Here is a 15563-nt window from a genome sequence, read left to right on the forward strand (position 1 = left end):
TGAAAGAAGGAATCTAGTTTTGGGAGTTTAAGCGGTGAGAATTTGACCGGAATTGGACTTTTTAGTAAACGGCCCCGGAATGAATTTTTGATGATTCCAACAGCTTCGTATGGTGATTTTGGACTTAGGCGTGCGTTCGGATTGTGTTTTGGAGGTCCGTAGCTAATTTAGGCTTGAAATGCCGAAAGTTGAATTTTTGAAGTTTTCGGTTCAATAGTGAAATTTTGATCTGAGGGTCGGAATGGAATTCCGGAAGTTTGAGTGGCTCCGTAGTGTTGAATGTGACGTGTGTGCAAAATTTCAGGCCATTCGGACGAGGTTTGATAGACTTTTTGATCGAAAGCGTAAATTGAGAGTTTTTGGAGTTCTTAGGCTTGAATCCGATGTTAAATTGGTGTTTTGATGTTGTTTTGAGCGTTCCGAAGATTGGAACAAGTTTGAATGATGTTATGGGATATGTTGGCATGTTTGATTGAGGTCCCGAGGGCCTCGGGTGTGTTCCGGATGGGCTACGAGTCTTTTTCCTTCTATTTTGAACTGCTGATATCTGTTAGCTGGTTTCCTTCTTCTCGTTCGCTTATGCTCCTTCGCGTTCGCGAAGAGTAATCTTGGAGGAGGAATTTATTGTTCATCACGTTCGCGGGTAACCTATCGCGTTCGCGAAGGTTTGCCTTTCTCCTTCTTCGCGTTCGCATCCAATCCCTCGCGTTCGCATAGCAGAATTAGGAACTTGGGGGCTGGTGGCTAATTCTTCTTCGCGTTCGCGTCATAGCCTCCGCGTTCGCGTAAGCCTCTGCTCATTACTCTACGCGTTCGCATCCCATATCTCGCGTTCGCGTAGGCTTTTCTTGGCAGCTTCAGTTTCTCTTCTTTGCGAACGCGATTGTCCTTCCGCGTTCGAGATGCACAAAATCTGGGCGGACAGAATATTATTTCCAAATCGAGGGTTTCACCATTTTTATCACATTTTGACTTGTGGAGCTCGGTTTTGAGCGATTCTTTGAGGGGTTTTCACATAAATCGATTGGGTAAGTGTTCTTCACTGTGACTTAAATATATTACATGAATTAGTCCTTATTTTTATCATTTAAATTGTATTTTTAGTTAAGGAAAATGTTGGTTTTTGAAGAAAGTTTTCAAAACGAAATTTCATGATTTGAGGGACGAAATGGTATCGGAATTTGATAATTTTGTATGGTTGAACACATATTAGAATGGGTTTTCGAATTTGGTAAAATTTGTCGGGTTCCGAGGTGCGGGCACGGGGGTCGACTTTTGGACCAATTCTTAGATTTTGTTAAAGATTGAAACTTTATGATCCGGAATAGTTTCTTACGTGTTTTATTTGTGCTTTGAAGTTAGTTTGGTTAGATTTGAGCCGTACGGAGGTCTTTTCACCCGAGAAGTGCATTTTTGAGCATTGGTTTGTCTTCTTTGAGGTAAGTATCTTGCCTAACCTTGTGTGGGGGACTTCCCCTTAGGACTTGAGTCTCCATGCTAATTGTAGTCCGTGCATGCGAGGTGACGAGTGTGTGCTCGGGCTTATTTGTGGGAAAATTGCCTTTAGGGTTCTTAGGTCCTTATGTTCATCCTATGGGAAGTATTCTGTTATGATTCAGTTGTCTAATTGCATAATTTACCTCTATATGCTCTATACGATGTTGTTAGCTTCCTCTTACTCTCACCTGTTACTTGACCTTAATTGCCTTAATTGAATTAGCTGTTCTGTTGTTGTTTTGTTAAGGTTATTGTATTTTTCTTAGTTTCTCCGTGATTCTCTTGTTGCTATGTAATCATACTCTTGGTGGTGGAACTTCCTTGTGATTGGATTGTTGGATTGTTGTTGATTCCCATGCCGGGATGTTATTGTTTATATTGATGATTCCCTTGCCGGAATGTATTGTTTATATTGTTGATTCCCTTGCCGGGATGTATTGTTTATATTGTTGATTCCCTTGCCGGGGTGTTATTGTTCATATTGTTTATTCCCTTGCCGGAATGCTATTGTTCATATCTGTTGGCTCGGGATACCAAGAGTTCTCCAGCACATATATTGAGGATACCAAGAGATCCTCGGGATACCAAGAGATCCCCAGCACATATATTGAGGATACCAACAGATCCTCGGGATACCAAGAGATCCCCAGCACATATATTGAGGATACCAAGAGATCCTCGTGACACCAAGAGATCCCCCAAGTATTTACGTTTGGGACTACGGGACGGAATACCGGGAGATCCCCTGTCGATATTCTGTGAGTGTAAAAGCACGAAGGGTGATGCCGTGCACTTGCTGCTTACTGTGTGTAATCGTTGGTGTCAATTCAAGTGTTTTAACGGGTTAGATTCCCTTGCTGCTGTGATTCTTTGTTGTGGAACCCATAGTGTTGTCAATACCCCGCCGTATATATATTTATATATATTTCAATACTTCAACCTCAATAATTTCTACATTTTTGACTCAATTAATTTCTCAACTAAATTTTTCTTAAATCGTTTGAGGTAATATCCTACTTAAAAGGAATTTCTACTAAGATGTAAATTATTAAATCCCATGGTAAAGGTAATAATTCATTCGATGTTGTATTCTAATTAAAAATGGTACTCTCTTTATTCAAATGACTTCTAAAAATAACTTCATCTTTTCTCGCTGGCTTTTCTAATTAGATTAGAATTTGTAATTTACTTATATTAGGTAAATGAGACTTCTTGAACATCTTGAGTGCATTTGTACGGACATTATGTGTTGTATAGCATGTGGATTTCTCTTGTTAAGAGTGAGATGGAAAAATATGGGAGCACAAGGTGCCATGTGTGTTGAAGATTCGTAAGTTGAGATTTATGATATGAGAAACCGAGGATTTGAGATGATCGGGATTGTGTATTAGGCATGATGTGAGTGATCGAGTTGGCATTGCCTTCGTTATTTGGATACATTCTTACTTGTCTCTGTTCCTGTTATGTCAGTGTTGATTTACTTGGTTATCTGATTTACTTGGTGTCGTTCGTTACTAACCGTGTTCTCCCTTTATTGTTCCTACTGTTTGTAATTTGATTTTCTCTCCGCTGTTGATATTACCCCGTTATCTTTATCTCGATATTTTATTATCATATCCTGTTCATTTCATTTGAACAGTAGGTGTCTTGACTGTTCCTCGTCACTACTCCACCGAGGTTAGTCTTGATACTTACTGGGCACCGCTGTGGTGTGCTCATACTACATTTCTGCACATTTTTTGTACAGATCCAGGTATTGTTCGCTAGTATCTATGTGGATCCTTGCCGAGGAGACTCAAGGTAGCCCTGCTGCTGCGTTCGGAGGCTTCGGAGTCACCTTCCTATTTTATATTCTCACTGCTGTACTTATTTCCATACGGTTGTGTTTAGAAATGGTAGCGAAACTCTGTAGAGCTTATGACTTGTACCACCGGGTTTTGGGAAGATGTTCATTGAATAAAGGATTTATTTCAGATGAATTTTAGATGTTATTATTTATTGTTATTTTTTCGCAAATTAGTAGGCTTACCTAGTCCTTAAGACTAGGTGCCATCACGAAACCCAACGGAGGGGAAATTGGGTCGTGACAGGTTGGTATTAGAGCTCTAGGTTCATAGGTGCTACGAGTCATAAGCGAGTTTAGTAGAGTCTTGCGGATCGGTACGGAGACGTCTGTACTTATCTTTGAGAGCTATGGAACTATTAGGAAAATCTCACTTCCTTCATTCTTATCGTGCGAGCTTATTGATCCTGGAGTTTGAACTTTTATCCTTCCATTCTCTCACCGACGGTGAGGACACGAGCAGTGGTTATCGATGACGCTGCTTCCAGAGCAGGTATCGCTAGAAGCAGAGTCCGACGAGGAGTACGTGCCGCAGCTAGACCACACTCATAGCAGTGAGTATCCGTTGGTCAGGTTCCAGGCGTCTTGGCGATACAATTGTGGTTCCAGTTCAGCCCATGGTCAGGGCAGCAGCATTCGAGGGAGAGCAACTTAGAATTTGCAAGGTTCAAGAAAGAGTGACCCTCCTGCATTCAGCGGTTTGGCTTAAGAGAGCACAATGGGTTTCATAGGGGAGTGTCATCGCATTATCAGCACTATGGGTATTGCAGAGATGAGTGTGGTTGCTTTTACTACGTTCCAGCTTGACGGAGCGGCTTATCAGTGGTGGTTGACATATGAGTTGGGTAATCGACCGATGTAGTTTCACTTACATGAGTTCAGTTTCAGAGATGTTTTGAGAGAGTTTGTACCTCAGTCACTTCGGTTCAGCATGGCTCGAGAGTTGGAGTCAGATGTTTCGTTTTAGCAGGTGGTAGGGATCGCTCGCCGTTTAGAGGGCATATGGGACCGGGAGCGAGAGGACAGACGAGATCTAGAGAGAGAGAGTACAGGGAGGCGAGGAGGCCTCGTGGACCGGAGAGATCTGCTGGCCCTTATCCTGGAGGCAGGGTACGACATGGTGGAGGTTCGTGGATTAGCCAGTTCAGTTGCGCTTCAGGCTTCACAGTGATTCAGGTGTTCATGGGTCTCAGAGTACCCATAGCGCACAGTTCCCACAGCTGCGTCAGTAGAGGAGTTGCTTTGAGTGTGGAGATGCTAGCCACATGGTGAGAGATTTACCCTGATTTCGGGCAGATATGTCACAGCAAGGTATTTAGGTGAGTAGAGGGCGCCCAAGAGGGGGAGGCCCGACCCATTAATGTGTTTCATATAGTAGGCTTGAGGCCGTTGCACCAGATGATGCCATTCGGGTATGTTTTTTGATTTGTTATAGTGGAGCACCATCCGTAGTTCATTACAGCTCTGCTTATCGGGGTGAGTTCCCCTATTTGTTGCCCCACTTATGGGTGCATTTCATGATTTACACTGTGTTTATGTGTAACCCTGTTGGAAGGTTCTATAAGTGATAGTCGTGTCTATCGTCTGTTTTTGTTTATTATCAAGAGTTGTGAGACTAGTAGTAAATTTCTATTGTCCTTCTCGGTAGGCTTGATGTGATTTATGAGTATTTTTGGCTACGAGCCGTGATTCTTATGCTCCACCAGTGTGGGAGCCAGTACTTGTTGTAAATTGTGACGGAATTGATCTAGTGAGAGTGTCCAGCTGATTTGGTGTGTACCCTACTTGAGATTCAGAGTTGAGGGTAGGACCCTCGTTGTTTCATGTGATTTGATGTGTTGAGACCGGGCTGTGTACCGCGATGGGAGTTATATCGTATGAGATCCTTGTGATTCTTTTATATGCTCTAATTCTTTCTTGTTAGATTGAGTGGTAAATTAGTTTTGATAGAAAAATTTGTGCTTGACGGACTTGTTTGATAGTTCCTTTATGTGTTTCCTTTCCATATTCAGTCAATTTCGTTCTGTGCTTCTTGAGTCCTAGCTTGTGGGGTGTGTGCCCGTTGGTATTAGTTATGAATTGGTGATTCGGGTGTTCGCTGTATGGTTTTTGTGGTTATTGTACCATCGTTAGTGTTGTGGAAGTTTCAAAAAGGTTCCTATCGAATTTGAGGCATATGGCCGGTGCAGGATTGATTCGGGCAAATATTGTGATCAGGAATGTTATTATAAGCCTATGTATGGTGTGTATGTTGTGTGGTTGTACTCTGTGGGTGTAGGCATAAGTGGTTGCAACTAGTTGAGACTGATACCGGATATGGATTTAGAATCTGGTCCCTTGGAAATGAATGGGGGATGGAGAGTTGGGCTCTAAGGCTTATTGGTATTGCTAGAAGGCTAAATTTCAGTTGAGATGGTGTCATCAGATCTATGTGGATCACCCTTGGGATCACCCGCGGGTGTATGCTGGAAATGTGCATTAAATGAATTGAGAACTTCGAGGCGAATCTTGGCACGTTCGAGGACGAACATTGGTTCTAAGAGGGGGAAGATGTAACGACCCGGCCGGTCGTTTTGAGAATTTAAGCTCCATTTAGCAGCGTAAGGTCAGGAACAGCTTCATAATACGAGTATCAACTTGCGTGCATGGTTGAATTCAGTTAACGGATGATTCAGATTAAAATTGGAAGAAGGAATCTAGTTTTGGGAGTTTAAGCGGTGAGAATTTGACCGGAATTGGACTTTTGAGTAAACGGCCCCGGAATGAATTTTTGATGATTCCAACAGCTTCGTATGGTGATTTTGGACTTAGGCGTGCGTTCGGATTGTGTTTTGGAGGTCCGTAGCTAATTTAGGCTTGAAATGCCGAAAGTTGAATTTTTGAAGTTTCCGGTTCGATAGTGAGATTTTGATCCGAGGGTCGGAATGGAATTCCGGAAGTTTGAGTAGCTCCGTAGTGTTGAATGTGACGTGTGTGCAAAATTTCAGGCCATTCGGACGAGGTTTGATAGACTTTTTGATCGAAAGCGTAAATTGAGAGTTTTTGGAGTTCTTAGGCTTGAATCCGATGTTAAATTGGTGTTTTGATGTTTGTTTGAGCGTTCCGAAGGTTGGAACAAGTTTGAATTATGTTATGCGATATGTTGGCATGTTCGATTGAGGTCCCGAGGGCCTCGGGTGTGTTTCGGATGGGCTACGAGTCTTTTTCCTTCTATTTTGAACTGCTGATATCTGTCAGCTGGTTTCCTTCTTTGCGTTCGCGTCTGCTCCTCCGCGTTCGCGAAGAGTAATCTTGGAGGAGGAATTTATTGTTCTTCGCGTTCGCGGTTAACCTCTCGCGTTCGCGAAGGTTTGCCTTTCTCCTTCTTCGCGTTCGCATCCAATCCCTCGCGTTCGTATAGCAGAATTAGGAACTTGGGGGCTGGTGGCTAATTCTTCTTCGCGTTCGCGTCATAGCCTCCGCGTTCGCGTAAGCCTCTGCTCTTTACTCTACGCGTTCGCGTCCCATATCTTGCGTTCGCGTAGGCTTTTCTTGGCAGCTTCAGTTTCTCTTCTTTGCGAATGCGATTGTCCTTCCGTGTTCGCGATGCACAAAATCTGGGCGGACAGAATATGATTTCCAAATCGAGGGTTTCACCATTTTTATCACATTTTGACTTGTGGAGCTCGGTTTTGAGCGATTCTTTGAGGGGTTTTCATATAAATCGATTGGGTATGTGTTCTTCACTGAGACTTAGATATATTACATGAATTAGTCCTTATTTTTATCATTAAAATTGTGTTTTTAGTTAAGGAAAATGTTGGTTTTTAAAGAAAGTTTTCAAAACGAAATTTCATGATTTGAGGGACGAAATGGTATCGGAATTTGATAATTTTGTATGGTTGAACTCATATTGGAATGGGTTTTCGAATTTTGTTAAATTTGTTGGGTTTCGAGATGCAGGCCTGGGGGTCGACTTTTGGACCAATTTTTAGATTTTGTTAAAGATTGAAACTTTATGATCCGGAATAGTTTCTTATGTGTTTTATTTGTGCTTTGAAGTTAGTTTGGTTAGATTTGAGCTGTACGAAGGTCTTTTCACCCGAGAAGTGCATTTTTGAGCATTGGTTTGTCGTCTTTGAGGTAAGTATCTTGCCTAACCTTGTGTGGGGGACTTCCCTTTAGGACTTGATTCTTCCATGCTAATTGTAGTTTGTGCACGCGAGGTGACGAGTGTGTGCTCGGGCTTATTTGTGGTAAAATTGCCTTTAGGGTTCTTAGGTCCTTATGTTCATCCTATGGGAAGTATTCTGTTATGATTCAGTTGTCTAATTGCATAATTTACCTCTATATGCTCTATACGATGTTGTTAGCTTCCTCTAACTCTCACCTGTTACTTGACCTTAATTTCCTTAATTGAATTAGTTGTTCTGTTGTTGTTTTGTTAAGGTTATTGTGTTTTTCTTAGTTTCTCCGTGATTCTCTTGTTGCTATGTAATCATACTCTTGGTGGTGGAACTTCCTTGTGATTGGATTGTTGGATTGTTGTTGATTCCCTTGCCGGGATGTTATTGTTTATATTGTTGATTCCCTTGCCGGAATGTATTGTTTGTATTGTTGATCCCCTTGCCGGGATGTATTGTTTATTTTGTTGATTCCCTTGCTGGGGTGTTATTGTTCATATTGTTGATTCCCTTGCTGGAATGCTATTGTTCATATCTGTTGGCTCGGGATACCAAGAGATCCCCAACACATATATTGAGGATACCAAGAGATCCTCGGGATACCAAGAGATCCCCAGCACATATATTGAGGATACCAACAGATCCTCGGGATACCAAGAGATCCCCAGCTCATATATTGAGGATACCAAGAGATCCTCGGGATACCAAGAGATCCCCAGCACATATATTGAGGATACCAAGAGATCCTCGGGATACCAAAAGATCCCCCAAGTATTTACGTTTGGGACTACGGGACGAAATACCGGGAGATCCCCTGTCGATATTCTGTGAGTGTAAAAACATGAAGGGAGATGCCATACACTTGCTGCTTGCTGTGTGTAATCGTTGTTGTCAATTCAAGTGTTTTAACGGGTTAGATTCCCTTGCTGCTGTGATTCTTTGTGTTGGAACCCATAGTGTTGTCAATACCCTGCCGTATATATATTTATATATATTTCAATACTTCAACCTCAATAATTTCTACATTTTTGACTCAATTAATTTCTCAACTAAATTTTCCTTAAATCGTCTGAGGTTGTATCCTACTTAAAAGCAATTTCTACTAAGATGCAAATTATTAAATCCCACGATAAAGGTAATAATTCATTCGATGTTGTATTCTAATTAAAAATGGTACTTTCTTTATTCAAATGATTTCTAAAAATAACTTCATCTTTTCTCGCTGGCTTTCCTAATTAGTTTAGAATTTGTAATTTACTTATATTAGGTATATAAGTAAATGAGACTTCTTGAACATCTTGAGTGCATTTATACGGACATTATGTATTGTATAGCATGTGAATTTCTCTTGTTAAGAGTGAGATGGAAAAATATGGGAGCACAAGGTGCTATGTGTGTTGAAGATTCGGAAGTTGAGATTTATGATATGAGAAATCGAGGATTTGAGATGATCGGGATTGTGTATTAGGCATGATGTGAGTGATCGAGGTGGCATTGCCTTCGTTATTTGTATATATTCTTACTTGTCTCTGTTCCTGTTATGTCAGTGTTGATTTACTTGGTTATCTGATTTACTTGGTGTCGTTCGTTACTACCCGTGTTCTCCATTTATTGTTCCTACTGTTTGTAATTTGATTTTCTCTCCGCTGTTTATATTACCCCTTTATCTTTATCTCGATATGTTATTATCATATCCTGTTCATTTCATTTGAACAGTAGGTGTCTTGACTGTTCCTCGTCACTACTCCACCGAGGTTAGTCTTGATACTTATTGGGCACCGCTGTGGTGTGCTCATACTACACTTCTGCACATTTTTTGTGCAGATCCAGGTATTGTTCGCTAGTAGCTGTGCGGATCCTTGCCGAGAAGACTCAAGGTAGCCCTGCTGCTGCGTTCGCAGGCTTCGGATTCACCTTCCTATTTTATATTCTCACTGCTGTACTTATTTCCATACGGTTGTGCTTAGAAATGGTAGCGAAACTCTGTAGAGCTTATGACTTGTACCACCGGGTTTTGGGAAGATGTTCATTGAATAAAGGATTTATTTCAGAAGAATTTTAGGTGTTATTATTTATTGTTGTTTTTCCGCAAATTATTAGGCTTACCTAGTCCATAAGACTAGGTACCATCACGAAACCCAACGGAGGGGAAATTGGGTCGTGACAGGTGGATTATGTTATATTTGTGTTTGTAGAATTTCTTGACATTTTGCTTAATGCCTTGACTCTTAGATACCAAGGACATAATATTAAATTATAGATATCAAGACTTAGTTTGTTATAACTTGATCAAACTTGATGAAAATTGTAAGAATATATTGATGTGTCTAATTTGGTCATCTCTTTGCGAAATACTTACTACATTACTACAACCGATAATCTTGAGATTCTAGACTCTATACTTGTGTTGTGGATCATTTATGAGATTCGTGGAAGTATTTGAATAATACGGTTCTTGAGGGTTGTTGAACCATTGTTGACTTGGAAGGTTGTGATTTGGAATGTGTTTGGAATATCCGTTTAAGCACTCTCCTCGATGTTATTTATACTTCCTGCTGTAACGACCCGACTGGTCGTTTTATGAATTTTAGCCCCCTTTTCCCCATTGCTGCTTCTTTATGTCTTGTTTAGCTGTATTATGTGGTATCGGGTTGGTTGGTTCGGGTTCGGAGTGGTTTTATGGAAGAATGAGACACTTAGTCTCTTAAGTTGGCCATTTAGTTGGAAAAAAATCAACCGGAAGTTGACTTGTGAGTAAACGATCTCGGAACTTGGTTTTTATGGTTCATATAGTTTCGTTAGGTGATTTGGGACTTAGGAGTGTGATCAGAATGTATTTGGAGGTCCGTGTAGATTTAGGCTTGAATTGGCAAAATTGGAATTTTGGCGCTTTCCGGTTGGTAGTAGAAATTTTGAAATCGGGGTCGGAATGGAATTTCCGAAAGTTGTAGTAGGTCCGTTGTGTCATTTGTGACGTGTGTGCAAAATTTTAGGTCACTCGGATGAGGTTTGGTAGACTTTTTGATCGTTCGCGAAATTCGGAAGTTTTGAAATCCTTAGGCTTGAATCCGAGGGTGATTTGGTGTTTCAGTGCTGATTTGAGTGTTCCGAAGATTGGTATAAGTTTGAATAGTGGTATATGACTTGTTTGAACTTTCGGTTGAATTCCCGGGGGCCTCGAGATGATTTCGGATGGTTGACGGGAAGTTTGGAAATTTGGTTGAGCAGCTTCAGCTGCTGAGTTTCTGTCATAACCGCACCAGCGGATTGGGGACCGCAGGTGCGAGCCGTAGAAGCGGCGTATTGAGCGCAGAAGCGAAGGTCAACTGTTGGTCGAGCATCGCAGATGCGGAAGGAATGTCGCACCTCCGAGCCCGCAGATGCGGAGATTGGGGCGCAGGTGCGGTAAGGGAAATTAAATGAAAAACCACAGAAACGGTTGGTTAGTCGCAAAAGCGGTCACGCAAGTGCGGGAAATTGACCGCAGGTGCAGTATCGCTGGGCAGAACATATAAATAGATGTCTTCGCAAAATTTTGCCAAGTTCCACCATTTTTGAAGACGGGAAGAGAGCTAGGGCTGTGATTTTTCAAGGAAAACGAAGGGTTTCAGTTGGGTGAGCTTCTTAAGCCTTATTATTTGTGTTTATGGCCATTTTTTCATTGTTTAATCATGGTATTAGTGGAAAGTTGAAAGTTAAGGAAGAAAGTTCGGAGATTAGGGCTTGGAATTTGGAGACTTTGATGTAGGGATTGAGGGGTCGTTTGTGGTCGGATTTTGGTGTATTTGGTATGTATGAACTCCTGAGAGTGTAAGGATTTTAGTTTTGTGAATTTTATCAGAATCCGAGACATGGGCCCGAGGGTCGGGTTTGACCAATTTCGGGATTTGTGATGTAATTTGATTATTTTCGCATGGGCTTTGTTCCCTTAGCATATATTGATGTTATGGTTCTGATTTTGGTTAGATTCGGGGCATTTGGAGGCCGAATCGAGAGGCGAGAGCATTGCGGGCTAGAGTTTGGCTTGGCTTGAGGTAAGTAACGCTTCCAAACTTGGTTCTGAGGGTTTGAAACCCCGAACTATGTGTTCTATGATTACTATTGAGGTGACGCAAATGCCAAGTGACGGGCTTGTGGGCATGCACCATGAGAATTGCGGCCTGGATCATTCCATGGCACTGCTTAGTGACTCTTTCTTGCTGATATCTATTTTGTAATTATGTGATTAAGTTAATGAGCTGCAAATCATGCTAATTATCATGTTAAGGCTTCACGTCAATACTGTTGAGACCCGAGAGGTCGTTTTTTGCTGCCATATCATTTGCTTCATTGATATTCTGTACTCAGTCCTGTTCTGACATATTATATCATGCCTCAGTCTCGATTTATTTGGCACATCATATCATTGTTCGGGCTAGTATCATGACATTTTGAGCCCGTGTGAGTGAGACTGGAGAGTGATGACTGAGTGAGGCCGAGAGCCTGATATTGAGTGACAGTATGGGATCGGGCTGCACGCCACAACGAGATATTGAACATGCCTTCGTTGGCTTGTTATAGCGCTTGGGCTAAAGAGAGAAGCCCCTCCGAAGTCTTTACACCCCTAGTGAGCACAGTTGATGACATTGAGGGATGGATCTTCCCTGGACATGGATCTTGTTCGAAGTATTTATATTTGGAGATGGATCTTCTCCATAGGCTGGGATGGCCTTCCTCGGTAACTGACGACTGTTGTAAGTGATGTGTATATATTCCGGGATGGATCTTCCTGGGCCTTGTGAGCCATATACAATACCGAGTGGTTGTGATTTGTTATTGATATTATCTGGAGATGGATCTTCTCCCTAGGCTGGAATGGCCTTCCTCAGTACTGAGTGATTGCTATCAGAGATGTATATATTCTGGGATGGATCTTCCCTGGGCCGTATAAGCCATATACAGTACTGAGTGGACGAGCATTTGAGGTTGTGGGCACATGAAGCACTCAGCATGGTGCATTCCCATACAGCGTGTGCATTGACATGTAGATGTAGCAGAGTTACACTCATTTACCTTGTTCATACCTGCTCTGTTTTACTGTTCGAGCTGTTTATTTAACTGAAAGCATGCCTACGTTTCTGTACATTATTTCTGTTATCCTCGAGGATGTTGAGTTCGTCACTACCTGTCAGTCCAAAAGTTGGACTTGTTACTTACTGAATTGGTGTACTCACGTTACCTACTGCACCTCGTGTGCAGATTCAGGCACTTTGGATCCAGTGGCGGATGTTTGATCAAGGCTGCTGACTTAGAAGATTATTGAGGTACCTGCACGGCGTTCGAAGGCCTTGTCTCTCCACCTTACTTTCCAGTTGTATTTCAGTTGTTCCCTTAGACATTATATGAGACTATGTATTTTTCCTTAGACGCTCATGCACTTAGTGACACCCCAGTTTTGGGCCGGATTGTATTTATTCTTGGAATTTCTAATGTTTCAAATAGTTCTTTAACTGTTAAAAGCTTCCGTAAATATTTTCAAACGTATTTTTATCGGCTTGATTGTGGAGTTGAGGTTGGCCTAGTTTCACGATAAGCCATCACGACGGGTCGGGTTTTGGGTCGTGACACCTGCCTTGCCATTTTATTGATATTCATATGCTTGGTAAGGAAGAGTGTAAAGCACGAAAGGTGATGCCGTGCCATTTTATATTCATTATCATGTGAAGAAGAGTGTAAAGCACGAAGAGTGATGCCGTGCCATTTCATTTATATTGTTATGCTTGTATGTTATGGTAAGGTCATGGCACGAAGGGTGTTTCCCTGCAGGTGAGGACGAGGGACATGCATTATGATGTGATATTTGTTTCCCGTGTATACGGTTGCGCCCTTACCTTGAACTGTTATTGTTGTATTTACATATTTGGTGTGACTTGTTGTTATTGTCCTGTACTTGACTTTATCTCAATTGTTGTTGCACTGTCCATGTCTTTTACTCGCTTTACTTGTAATTACCACGTCTATTCCTTCTTTTATAATTATACTCATGTTGTATCTATTCTGTTGCGCTTTAGTATAAGCCTTCCACCATGCTAGCCATTAATGCCTTTACTTGTTAACTTGTTAAGAACATGTGTTCTCTTCTTAATTGTTATATTTGTACTTAGGCCTCCAATATGCTAGTTAATTGAAATTAATATTCCTTGTTTCCCAATTGTTGTTGTTACTCACGTGCTTTCCGCTTAGTCCTTTACTGTGACCCACATGTCTATCCTTGTCCACGGTTGCTACTTGCGTATTACCTACTTAGTAATTCATATTGTTGTGTTCATATGATATGATTGGCTCTGTTATACGATCACCTGGGAAAGATGAGTTGAAAGCACGAAGGGTGTTGTCGTGCTAATTGAATTGTTACATAAATTTATTTATACATGGTGAGGAAGAGATAAAAGCACAAAGGGTGTTACAGTGCCATGTGATTTGACATTTTGATATTTTCGACATATATGTCATACCAGGAAAGATCGTAATATTTTACTGTGGTTCTTTTTTAGTAATTATTGAATGTCTCGCCGGTTTGCGAATGATATTTTTATCTGTTATATTTTGAACTGCTTTACTGTTAATCTAATGTACATGTTATTTTAATAAGCATCTTTTTAACTTAAAGCCTCGTCACTACTTCGACGAGGTTAGACAAAATACTTACCAGTACATGGGGTCGGTTGTACTAATACTGTACTTCTGCACGTCCCGTGCAAATTTTGGAGCTGAGTTGCTGGTGACGTGGGGTGCTGATTTGGAAGATGTTCGTGCATTTGGATATAGCTGCCACTTGTCCTTGGTAGTTTAGATTATTGCTAATCTGTTTATGTAATCTTCAAACAGAACGTGTATTTATTTGTATCAGTTTTGAAATTCCAAATCTTAGAAGCTTGTGATTCGTACTACCAGGTCTTGGTAAACTTGTAAAGGTTCAGTTAGCTATTCTCTATTTTCTCATTATCTCAGTCGTATTGTGTTGATCATGTTAATTGGCTTACCTAGAGGTTGAGTTAGGTGCCATCACAACTTGTGGTTTTTGGGTCGTGACAAGGTGGTATCAGAGCACTAGGTTTGTAGGTTCTACGAGTCATGAGCAAGTGTCTAGTAGAGTCTTACGGATCGGTATGATGACATCCATACCTATCCTCGAGAGGCTACTGGGCATTTAGGAAAAATTTCTCTTTCTTCTTTCCTTATCGTGCGACCTTATTTTAGCCTGAAACTTACGACTTTGACTCTTCCTGATCGCTCATATGTGATGTTGTGTGCTCAATATTCGCTATGTGCCGATGATCGGTGATGCTGAAGATAGATTACGACGGGTTGTGGATGCTTGATCATCATCGCAATGTGTTGTCTAGCCTCTGAAGTAGATGTAGTGTTAAATCTTCTAGTCGTCCATTTGTGGTGCGAGGCAGGTTTATATGTCTGGTTGGTAAGCGCAAATTTGGGAAGATTGGTTGGTGGCATGGCTATTGTGATTAAGGTAAGTTCATGGCAAAGTGTCGATTTTAGTATAACCGGAGGGCCATCTTCTGCATGATGAGTTTGTATCGTGTGTCTCGTATGAGGTTTCCATTCAGTGGAGTGGGTATGTTATCATTTCAGAGAATTTGGGGAGGTTATTTGACTGATGCTATGAGGGGTAAGTGCTTGTCAGGGTCTTCGGGGTGTTCTATGATCAACATTTCATGAGTTTTGAAGTATTTAGCTAAATAGTCGGGTAGTATCGGGACATGCTGCGAAGATATGGTACTTTGGGTTTTTGATGAGGTGTTCTATGGCTTCGAGCTAAGTGGTGGAGGCTGCTAATGACGATCGGATTGTAGGATCATGGGCCGTATCAGTTTCGAGACCGAGAGCTTTCATGGTTATTTCTTTAAATGTGCATATGTTGGTGAAGCACGGGTTGCTCAACGCGTATTAGCTGCGTATTGAAGATCAGAATAAGATTTTTAAATTTGTCTACGGGCAAGCTTGAAAATGGTAGCGAGTGGAAATCGGATCGGCGGTATTTCCTTGTCAAGAAAGGGTCT

The sequence above is a fragment of the Nicotiana attenuata genome, unplaced genomic scaffold (assembly GCF_001879085.1).
Source record: "Nicotiana attenuata strain UT unplaced genomic scaffold, NIATTr2, whole genome shotgun sequence".
In the NCBI taxonomy this organism is placed as follows: domain Eukaryota; kingdom Viridiplantae; phylum Streptophyta; class Magnoliopsida; order Solanales; family Solanaceae; genus Nicotiana; species Nicotiana attenuata.